Raw genomic sequence first — 12,673 nt, forward strand, 5'->3', positions numbered from 1 at the left:
GCACAGAGCTGGAGGTAGCCTATAATTATTTCATTCTTTAATTACTGCCTGACAATCATGAAAAAATGGCTTAAGGAGGAGTTCCCATCGTGGCTCAGTGGTTAATGAATCCAACTAGGAACCATGAGTTTGCAGGTTCAATCCCTGGCCTCACTCAATGGGTTAAGGATCTGCTGTTGCTATGAAACTATGGTGTAGGTTGCAGACTCAGCTCAGATCCCGCATTGCTGTGGCTGTGGTGTAGGCGGCAGCTACAGCTCTGAATAGACCCCTAGCCTGGGAACCTCCATATGCTGTGGGTGCGGCCCTAGAAAAGACAAAAAGACCAGAAAAAAAAATGGCTAAGGAAAACATCATAAAGGGGAGCATCTTACAGAGACAATGACCTCTGAGGTATTTGGAATGTTTCAGCTACCGCACACAGACTCTTTCACAAATGCTGGTTTTGTTTTGTTTGTCTTCTTGCCATTTCTTGGGCTGCTCCTGCGGCATATGGAGGTTCCCAGGCTAGGGGTCGAATTGGAGCTGTAGCCACCAGCCTACGCCAGAGTCACAGCAATGAGGGATCCGAGCCGTGTCTGAGACCTACACCACAGCTCATGGCAACGCCGGATCCTTAACCCACTGAGCAAGGCCAGGGATCGAACCTGCAACCTCATGGTTCCTAGTCAGATTCATTAACCACTGAGCCACGACAGGAACTTCTGTAATTCCCATTTTATAGAGGAAAAACCTGAGGCACTAAAATGTAATGGACACTCATTGATTATTCTTGGCTTCCTGGAATCCATTGCCTTTCCTTAGCCTCCCCACTTCTTTTGGAGGAATCCCTTGTTGCTCATAGTCACTTCGGCAGGTCCATCAGCCAATACACCCGCCTTCCTCTAGCCAAGAGGTGGTCATGTGACTCACACTGGACAAGACATGTCTCCCAGGACTTTGACTGCAGAGGGGAGTGAGCCAGAGAAGGCAGAGGCCTGGAGCTGATCTGTCCTGGCAGCAGAGGCCCAGAGAGAGACCATCCATCTGATCCTGCCGCCTAAACCCCCTGAGCTGCCTTGGATTCCATCTTCTCTTGGTTCTGAGCCTGGTCCTCCTTTTTTTCTATCAGTTCTAGGAGTTCCCTCAATAACTTGCATTCAAAGGACTTTATCTGGTTCAGAGATGGACACCAGAGATAGACTAGACAACTAGTTTAAGATCACACAGCCAAGTCTATGTGACGACGAATTCCCACTACATCATGCTGTCCAATGCTCCTAGGAATCTGCCCCTTCATTCTGGGGGCTGTCCTCATTAGTGCCAGAAACTAAGCTGAAGTTCAAGGAAGTGGCAGAAACCCTCATTCACCCCAACCTTGTAAACAGCAAGAGAGACTGAGGCTGTCTGACTGGGTGTCTGGAAAGGACAGGCAGCAACACGAAGCTAGGCTTTGTTTCCCAGGTAAAGTTCCTCCTTTGGTCTCTGGCATGACCTTCAAGGCCATTGCCCCATGTTTCTCCCTCACCATCTGCCCATGAACTAGCAAGGAAGCAATCAATGTGCAGGAAGTAGCCCCTCTCTAATGGCTCACAGGACGCAGCTTTTCAGTTTCTGGGAAGCACCTGGTGCCAGTTTTGGGTCTGCTACTTTTTTAGAAGTATGGTCAAAAAGAATTTGATTCAAAGTGCTCCCAGTTGCCTCAGACGTGTAGGATGGAACTTGGCTTCAGACTGTATACGAGCATGGAGCTTCCTGGGTAGAGGTAGGCCAAGTGCTCGGCACAGCAAGGGGGTTCAGGAAACCCTCAAGCTGGCACAATATATGAATCTGTGGGCAAGTGAGAAAGAGCTCCCATTCTTCACTGAGTGGGAGAGAGAAGAATCAAGATTAGAAACAGGGAAAATGCAAGACTGGTTGTAGAAACATATTGCTTATGATCCATGCATTTGAGGATTTCCTAGTCACCTTTTGATAGTGATTTCTAAACTCGTTCCTTTGGGGCTAGATGATTCTGTCTGATTTTAATCCTTTGCAATGTGTTGAGACTTGTGCTGTGGACCAGCGTGTGGCCCATTTTGATGGATGTTTCACGTAGTTGCATGTGTTCTGCATTTTTGTGGGACATTGTTTTGTCCATGTCCTTTAGGTCAAGTTTGCTCACTAGTTGCTCAAATCTATATCCTTATTAATTTTTTTGGTTCATTCTATAAATTACTAGGAGAACTCTCCCATTAGGATTATGGATTTATCTATGTCTCCTTTTAATTATGTCTTTGGGGGGGGTGCATTTTGAGGAAAGGGGCTTTTTGCATAGAGTCTGCAGGGGGTGGGGAACCATAGTAACTGTGGGGCACTTGGAGCCCTGGGCCACAAGGAATAAGAGGAGGAAGAGATTGCCACAAACAGGAGACAGGAAGAGCTTGGTGCTGAAGACTACCTGCCAGAAATTGACTTCTGGCGATGCTACAGGGAGGGAATCAGGAGAAGTAATACTTCAACTTGCTCTTCTCCCACCCTCTGATTTTCTGAACACAACAGGGGGCCAGAGGGCAAGGTAGCCCTTGTGTATCAGCCACACTAGTGCATCAACCAGCTTTGGGATACAGGGCAATGTGGAGAGAAGTGTAGAATGTATGTGGAGGAGCAAGTGGAAAATATCCAGTATAGGAAGTAACTAATCCAGCCTCCTGACTTTAAAAGTGTTGAGCCTCAGAGGGGAAGTCCTGGCTCAGAAAACCACAGGTGAGATGCACAGCTGGACATGGGTGCCAGTTCACACTGTCACTCTCCTTGTGATCTTCTTCAAAGTGTGACTCAAACCAGATGAGCTGGAAACAGGTGTTTCTCACCTCTGGATGGTGGATTCTACAGCTCCGCCTTCATGGTAGAGTTGGCGCTCCCCAGTGACTACTTTGTAGATGCATTCTTAATTTATTACTGTCTGTTAAACATTTGACAAGGGAGTCAAGGTTCCCACTGTTTGAAAGGGCTATAGTTCAGAACCACCACCACAACAAAAACCTTATAGCAGGCAAAGGTCTGCAAACACAATGAACCTGCAGGGTATGTCTGAATTTCTGCAGGAAGGCGCAGATGCTGACATACTTTGAGTCCAGCTGGGGCACAAGAAGAATAAAGGAAGCATCTCCAGGGAGTTCCCTGGTAGCCTAGCACTTAAAGACTCAGTATTGTCACTGCTGTGACTCAGGTTACTGCTGTGGCTTGGATTCATTCCCTGGCCCAGGAGCATGCTGTGGATGTGCCCACCCCCACCAAGGAAGCACCTCTGGGGGGAGAGATAAGTTGGGAGGATGGGATTAACACATATTCACTAATATATATAAAATAGATAATTAACAAGGACCTGCTATATAGCATAGGTTCTGTAATAACCTGTGTGGGAAAAAAGAATGAATATACATATATATATACATGTATATATATATATATGTGTGTATGTGTGTGTGTGTGTGTGTGTATATATATATATATATATATATATATGACTGATTCACCTGCTGTAAACTTGAAGCTAATACAACATTGCAAATGAAGTATACCCCAATAAAATTTTTAAAAAAGGAAGTATCTCCATCCAGAACCCCAGCTCAGCCTCTGGCCTTTAGTAATAACCTGACCGACCACTCTCCCATCTTACTTTAATAGCTCTGCATTGACTCACAAGTTGCTCAGGCCTGGAAAAGTCCTCCAGGAAATGTTAAAATTTATATGGTCTTTTAAGCCCTTTTAAACTGGACTGCAGAACTGGCTAAGAGTGACTCATGTAGACCAATTTTGTAGCTATTAACCGAGCAACGAATTCAGAATGAAAGATCAGGGAGTATGTTAATTGACTCTTTACATATGTGTGTATATATATATATATATGTGTACACACACACACACACACACATATATATGTTTTTTCCTTTTTATGGCTGCACCTGCAGCATATGAAGTTCCCAGGCTAGAGGTTGAATTGGAGTTGCAGCTGCTGGCCTACACCACAGCCACAGCAACGCCAGATTCAAGCTGCATTTGTGACCTACACTGCAGCTCACAGCAATGCTGGATCCTTAACCCACTGATCGAGGTCAGGGATCAAACCCACATCCTCACAAAGACATCAGGTCCTTAACCTGTTGAACCATAATGGGAACTCTTCCTTACATATTTTTAAACTTCTCCCCTTTTATGGAATAAAGTGAGCTATCTAATTCTTTGGGTAATAAACTTCTATGAAGAAAACCATTAAAAGACTATCAGTGATTAATCTCATCCAGATATTTAGCATTGTCATTCCAAATTCAAAAGTAAAACCACTAAGGAATCCTTGTTCAGCTTCCTAATTTTTCATTTGTTCATTAAATCATCAGTTAAAATGTTTCTTGAGCCCCTGTGTTTGCTACTGTGGGCAGAACAAACAAGGAAAATTTGTTTGCCTGGAAATATATGCCTCATTTGTTGGAAGATATTTTCTCATATATACAATTCTAGATAAGCTGGTTTTTCTTCAGCATTTTGCAAGATATCACTTCATTTGCCTTCACGCTTTTACAGTTTGCATTGAGAAGTCACCTATTTATTTTAGTTTATTCCTTTGAAAGCAGTAGGAGTTTTTCTCTGGTTACTTAAAAAAAAAAAAATCCTAACAGCAGTTCTTGCGACATCTTGAATTGGTGGCTTTAATTTTGGAAAATTCTTGGCATTATCTCTTTGAACAATTCTTCTGTCCTATTCTCTTCCTCTCTCTTCTCCTCTGGAACTGCAGTTTCACAGACTTTTTCCCTTCATGCTTAATTTGACTCTCTTCTTTTGATCTCTTTTCTTGTTCAGCAGTCTTCTCTTTGGCTGCGATGAATGTGTTTGGGTTTTGTTTGTTTGTTTGGCTGTGTGGCATGTAGAAGTTCCCAGGCCAGGGATCAAACCCACACCAGAGCAGCGACTTGAACCACAGCAGTGACAATGCTGGATCCTTAACCACTAGGCTACTGGGGAACTCTGGGGTGAATCTGTTTTTTTCTGTTTTTTGTTTTTTGTCTTTTTGCCATTTCTTGGGCTGCTCCTGTGGCATATGGAGGTTCCCAGGCTAGGGGTCATATTGGAGCTGTAGCCACCAGCCTATGCCAGAGCCACAGCAATGCAGGATCTGAGCTGCGTCTGCAACCTACACCACAGCTCATGGCAACACCCGATCCTGAACCCACTGAGCAAGGCCAGGGATCGAACCTGCAACCTCATGGTTCCTAGTCAGATTCGTTAACCACTGAGCCATGACAGGAACTCCTGGGGTGAATCTGTTTTTAAATTCATCTACAATGTTTTAAATTTTAGATATTGTATTTTTCAATACTAGAACCTCCATTTGGTTATTTTATACATATTTCAATTATCTGCCAAAATTCTGCAGGTTGTCATTTGTTTTCCTGAATATAATAATCACATTTTCTTTCTTTTTTTTACTTTTTGTCTTTTTGCCTTTTCTAGGGCCGCTCCCATGGCATATGGAGGTTCTCAGGCTAGGGGTCTAGTCAGAGCTGTAGCTGCCAGCCTATGCCACAGCCACAGCAATGTGAGATTCGAGCCGCATCTGCAATCTACACCACAGGTCATGGCAATGCTGGATCCTTAACCCACTGAGCAAGGCCAGGGATCAAACCTAAAACCTCATGGTTCCTAGTCAGATTCGTTAACCACTGAGCCACAACGGGAATTCCAATAATCACATTTTCTAAAGTCTGTGATGAATAACTCCAATATCTGTCTCTTCTGTGGGTCTATTTCTATTGTCTATTTTTCTCTTGGTTCTCAGTCATTTGGTCTTGCTGTTGTGTTTGGTAATTTCTGATTGAATGCTAGATATTGCATAGAAAAATCATAGAGATAAAAGTCAGGTTCTGCTAATATCCTCCATAGAATTTTCCTTCTAGCGGGCAGATAGGTAGGCTAGGGCAGAGCACCTTCACATAGGCTGATTTAAATGGGGTTTCAGCAGAGGCCACAAAAGCAAAAATAGACAAATCATGATAGGGATAGAGTAGGATAATTAAATAGTCAATTTAGAAATCACACTAGGGGATTAAAGACAGAAAGGGAATTTTAAGGGAGTTTGGGAGAGTGTTGTAAACTAATGACCATTCCAGAAAAAAATCCAGTAACTTAGCAACAATCTACACTACCTTTAAAGAAGACCAGGTGCATTTAAACTCCAGATACACTCAAGCCACAAACCCTGATAGTTAGAATACAAGATAATAGACGTGGGTTCTGAATCTTGAAGTCGGGGAGTTAATAGTCCTTAAAGACCAGCATCTCTTCATGTAGGTGAAAGGAGAAAAAACGACTAGGTGGAAGGGGACATTATACCAAAACTCAGATGAATTACCATATTTTAGTATGTTACCACCCTTTTGCTAATCTACATATGATTTAAATAGTGCCATGACAGTCCCAGTTAAACCTATAAGGTCAAAGGAGAAACTAATGATGTAAGCCCTGAGGACTGCACAAGAATGAGGAAGAAGGTGGTTTCCTCCCCTTCCCCACTTTCCTTTTGTTTATAAAAATAAAGTTCTCTCAGTCTTAGGGCAGCGCCTTCACACCTGCCCACTTGCATTTCTTAGAATCATCCTATAGTATTAAACACACTCTTTGCCTGCGACTGTGCCTCTCGCTGAATTCTTTCTGCACTGAGACAGAAGGACCTGAACTTCAGCAAGTCCTGACACCATGTGAGAGGCTTCAATTAAAAGACAGTGTGTTTGAGCCCCAGCACCTGGGTTCAAGTCCCAATCTGGGCTTTGGCTGGGTTCACGAAGGAAAGCAGTTTCAGCTGGACTGCATCAAACTTTACAGCTACCATTCATCAAAAGACACAATCAACAGAGTGAAAAGGCGTCTATTGTTTGTGAGGAAATACTTTAAAATTATAATCTAATAAGGGGCTTGGGAGTTCCTGTCATGGCTCAGCGGAAATGAACCTGACTAGCATCCATAGGACACAGGTTTGATCCCTGGCCTTGCTCAGTAGGTTAAGGATCCAGCATTGCCATGAGCTGTGGTGTAGGTCACAGACATGGCTCAGATCCTGTGTTGCTGTGGCTGTGGTGTAGGCCAGCAGCTATAGCTCCTATTCGACCCCTAGCCTGGGAACCTCCATATGCCATGGGTGCGGCCCTAAAAAGACAACAACAAAAAAATCTAATAAGGTGCTAATATCCAGGATATTTAAAGGACTCCTCCAACTTGACAATAAGAATTAAATAACCCAATTAAAAATAGGCAAAGGATTTTAATGGACATTTCTTCAAATGTGGTATACAAATGGCCAATAAGCATATGAAAAGATGCTCCATATCACTAATTATGAGAAAAAATGTAAATCAAAACTGCATTAAAATATCTCACACCCAATTAGGATGGCTACTATGAAAAATGGAAAACAACAAGTGTTGGTGGGAATGTGAGAAACTGGAACTTGTGCATTGTTGGTGGAGTCATAAAATGGTGCAACCATTTTGGAAAACAGTATGGCAGCCCTCAAAAAAATTAAAACAGAACTAACTACCATACGATCCAGCAATCCCACTTCTGGGTACATATCCAAAAGAATTGAAAGCAAGGTCTTGAAGGGATTTTTGCACACTTGCATTCATAGCACTATTCACAGTAGCCAAGAGGTGGAAGCAACCCAAATGTCCATCAAGAGATGAATGGATAATCAAAATGTGGTATATACATACAATGGAAAGCTATGCAGTCTTAAAAAGGAAAGAAATCCTGTGATAGGCTACAACATGGGTGAACCTTGAGGACATTATGCTAAGTAAAATAAGCCAGTCACAAAAGGATAGATACTATGTGATTCTACTTACATGAAGATGAAGTATCTAAATTAATCAACTTAATGATATAGAAAGTAGAATGATGGTTAGCAGAGACTGAGAAGTAGGGGCAAAGGGGAGCTGTAATAAATAGGCATAGAGTTTTGGTTTTACAAGATGGAAATGTTCTGGAGATCTCTTTCACAATAATGTAAATATATTAACACTACTGAACTGTACACTTAAAAATAATTAAGGTGATAACATTTTCTCATATATGTTTTCTATCACAATAAAAAGTTTTAAACCATCCTACACTGTTCCAACATTTACCACCTTATTAGATAAATAATAACCATAAAAATAGCATCCATAACAATACAAGCAGGAATAAAAATTTCTATTGAATAAGAGCTGAAAAACAAAATCAGGCTTTGGTCTTTCTAAGTGTTGGTCTGTTTGTTATTTACCTGTACTCCTGGGGTACAGCTTTCAAGGGCCCCAACCGAAAACCTGAGGTGTTATTTTGGAGTCCTTCATCCTTGATGGCCCCAGAACTCCAATTTTAATCCTTCAGCCCCGTAAGACTTCCAGAGATCTGCTCAGATTCTCAAGCTGTCATCTGCCAATTGTGAATCAGCAAATGTTCCTAAGGAAAGAGTGGCACTCTGACAGGCTTACTTCTCTGTGCCTCAGTTCGCCCCAAAATCCCTCAAATCTTTGCTGCTTTGATGTCTTTGGATAGGAATTTGAGATATTTTAATCAGATTTCTCGTTATTTTCAATTGGGGCAGTGGTATCAAGCTAGTCCGCTATATCTAGAAACAGAAATCCTCAGGGATTTTTTTTTTTTTTAAGATTGAATACAGAAACCTTCTCAGTGATGGTTTGGATTAAAGGCTACTATAAACTCAAGTGTATGGGATCTGAGGTGGAAAACCTTCATTTGAGTCCAGACTTTATCATAAACTGTGATATCTTAGGGAAAAGCTCAAATCCTGGGAGGCTTAGGTGAATTTCTAGTTTGTGGACAGCATGTGAACAGGTAGGTCTGACGTGCATTTTTAGCCTCATCCTTGCTCTGTTTTATCTCCATTCTATGTATCTTTCATCTTTTGCATTGTTCTAACATATGCTCTTTTTGGAACAGGGCAGTACAGTAACTGATTTCTTCATTCATTCATTCTTTAAAATAAACATATTTATTCCCTGAACCTGTTTCCTACCAATAAAATTAGAATAATGACCCCTTACTGAGTTTACTTGATGGAGGTTCAGATCACATGAGATAATGTACCTGAAAGTGCTTTGTAAAGCATAATTCATTTATTTGAACCTGGGAGTCATGTTGCCTATCTTTTCTTCTTTGCCCTCCATATTCTGTCCATTGGCATCTCTGGCCAACTTAACTCCCTACATTTCTGTCAAATCTGTCCACCTCTATCTTCACCGACATGGCCCTGACCAGGCCACCACCATCTCTCACCTGAACCTTTACAGTCGTTTCTTACTGATCTTCTCTTTTCCATTTTCACCCCCGCCCCCTGCCAAGTAATTTCCCTATTTTAGCCAGTGTGGTATTTTTTAAATGCCAATCTGATTGTGTTACGCCCTTAAAAAAAAACCATTCAATAGCTCCCCAGTGTTCTGCGGATAAAATTAAAAATCCTTAACTCAACTCTGCAAGATGAGCCCTTCCTTAACTCTCCCCAGGACAATCTGCTCCAGTTCCTCCAATTGGTTGCTGCCTCAGGGCCTTCGCACCCGCTGTTCTCTCTCCTCCCACCCCACCCCTTGTCCCATTGCCTAGCTCACTCTTACTTATCCTTCCAGTTTCTCAGCTTAAGTATCACTTTCTCAGGGAAGCCTTCCCTGACCTCCATATCTAGGTCCTAGAACACAGAATGCCTATTTTATAGCACTTATCACAATGGCAAGTCAATGATTACCGGTATAAGTACTGAATACTGTCCCCCTCCCCACCCCCTCACCCCCAGCTTGGGCTGGAACATAAGCGCCCCGGTGGCAGGGACACACCCAGCTAATACAGTTCTGGATGCACAATAGTGCTCCATAAATATTTGTGTCCTACATGAATAAATGAATCCTTCTCAGGCACACACCAGCTGAAAGTTTGTTTTTCTGCCAGAGGCTAGGGCGTTGAAAGGTGTGGATGGAGGAGGAAGCAGGACAAACCATTCTGGTCACTCCTCCCTCCATCCTGCTCACATTTCCTGCTCGCCTTTCCCCAGCACCACCAACACCACCCAAACACAGCAGTATCTGTCCCATCATAGACTCCTCTGAAAGTGACCCAACTGAAATAATGCCAGAGAGTAGATATTTGTGAAACTCTGTGGGAATTGTATCAGGAAAGAGAAGATTCCCTTTGCTGGTGCCAGAAGTGGAAAAAGCCCCAGGAAGAGAGCCAGCCCATGACTCCCACATTGCCCTCCCAGGTAGGGGGCTCACAGAGGTGAAATCTGTCTTCCAGTCAGTCCTATCTTTCTCCTGCAAGTTGCTGTTAATTTTAAAAAATATTAACACATAATATATTGCCATGGTACAGAGATACTAAAGGATATAAAGCAAAAAGCCTTACTCCCAAAGGCACTGAATTTTCATATGTAAAAGCAATAACTTTCCAGAAATATTATTGAAACACAAACAAATTCATATATATTCTACACACACACACATATACCTTTATACAAAGGCAACATCCTGTTCATACGGTTCTATACCTTGCTTATTTCATTTAACAACATAGCTTGGAGATTGTTCCATGTCAGTTTATACAGAGCTATCTCATTCTTTTTATAGAGGTATGGTACAGTATTCTATTAAATGCATGCCCCAATATTTATCTATCCATTACCACACTTATGGACATTCAGGTAATTTCCAAAATTCTACTATTACAATTACCAAGGCAATGGACATACTTGTATAAATTTCATTTTACACATTTGGTTATTTGGATGATAAAACATCTAGAAGTAGAATGACTGATTCAAACATATAAACATTTAAAGTTTTGGTAGATATTATTCAATTGTCCTTCATAAAGCTGCACCAATTTATACTCCTACCAGCACAATGAAAGAGTCATGATTTCTCCAAAACATTACTAATTCAGAAAGTTGTCCAACTATTTTATCTTTGCCAATCTGATAGGTGAAAAAAATTATATCCCAGGGTAGTTTTATTTTGCATTTATATTAAATGAGGCTGGACATCTTTTCATGTATGTAAGAGACTTTTTTTCATTTTTGGCTACCCCATGGCATATGGAATTCCCAGGTCAGGGAACAGATTGGGGCCACAGTTGTTACATATGCAGCAGCAGCTGAGGCAATGCCGGATCCTTAACCCACTGTATGGGGCCAGATATCAAACCTGCATCCCTAGACTTCAGAGATGACCCTGATCCCCTTGCATCACAGTGGAAACACCTTTAAGAAATATTTGAATTTCCTTTTTTTGTGTGAATTATTCATTAAACGCTTCATCCATTTTTCTATTGATTTGTTGTTCTTTTCTTCTTTAATCTGCAGGCACATTTTATATTAAGGAAAGTAATGTAACCCTTTGTAATATGTTTCAAACATTTTCCCGAACTTGTATACCTTTTAACTTTGTTTATAAGTTCTTCCATGTAAAAATTGTTAAGGAATCGAATTTATCAATCTTTTCTTTATGGTTTCTAGAGTTTGTGTAATGTGTTAAAAAGCCTTCTCCATAAAAATAAGTCTCTTGGAATTCTCCTGTGGTTCAGGCGGTTAAGGATCCAGTGTTGTCACTGCAGTGGCTTGGGTTACTGCTGTGACATGGGTTTGATCCCTGGCCTGGGAATTTCCACATGCCATGGGCACAGCAAAAAAAAAAAAAAAAAAAAAAAAAAAAAAAAAAAAAAAAAAGGTCTTTTTTCTTCTAGAACTTTTAGGATTTAATTTTTTATATTTAGAGTTTTGATCCGTGTAGAATTTATTTTGGTGTATGGTGCAAAGTAGGAAACCAACTTTATTTTGGCAAGCTAATTATCCCCAAACTGTTTACTAATGAAACCTTATCTTCTCCACTGATTCGAAGCACCATATTTAGCACACATGTAATGCATACATTTTGGTCTACACACTTCTTCAAGTATAGTAATTTCACAATATGTTTTAATATCTAGGAACCCTGATAACATATTTTTCATTAGAATTTTTTTAGATCTTTAAAAGATCTTTAAAATGTAGACCTTTTGTAGATCTTTTTAGATCATATTTTAGATTTTTTAAAAAATTCCCTTGCAAACCTTAGAACCAGCTTTTCCAATTTCAGAGAAAAAAACTTGTTAGCATTTTTATTGAGAATGCATTAAACTTAAGAACAGCTTACTACCTTGTCTTTTCTTTTGTAACCATTTGTAATAGATTCCCATCTCCCAGGTAAAAATCATATCGTCTTCAAATAATGAAAAAAATCCACCTTTTCATTTCTCATGAAGAATCTTTTTTGATGGGAGTGAGAAGCAGCAACTTTTTTTTTCACATAATGAGATTCTACAAATGGGTAATGGTTCAAAGTTTGAAAAGTATACACAACAGAGAAATCACTTTCCTACCCTGTTTCCCAGTCACCCTCCCCACAGGCAACTACTGTTCTTTGTAGTTTCTTTTATATCCTTCTATACATATGCTGTACATCTGCAGGCCAGGCCAGCTGTCCCTGAAAGGGCTTCTGGTAACAGTCTCAGAAGCCCAGATAAAACCTGGGAGGTCAGAGTGGACCAAAGAGCACATCATCTCCTAGTTGACTAAACAGGTAGCAATAGGAAAGACATCGGCCCTAAGTCCTAACAGAGTTCCAAATCTTCTCTG

Source organism: Sus scrofa, chromosome 1, assembly GCF_054392235.1.
Source record: "Sus scrofa isolate SSC_HxYL_T2T_F1_AM1 chromosome 1, Sscrofa_HxYL_maternal_Yorkshire_Landrace_v2.0, whole genome shotgun sequence".
Lineage (NCBI taxonomy): Eukaryota > Metazoa > Chordata > Mammalia > Artiodactyla > Suidae > Sus > Sus scrofa.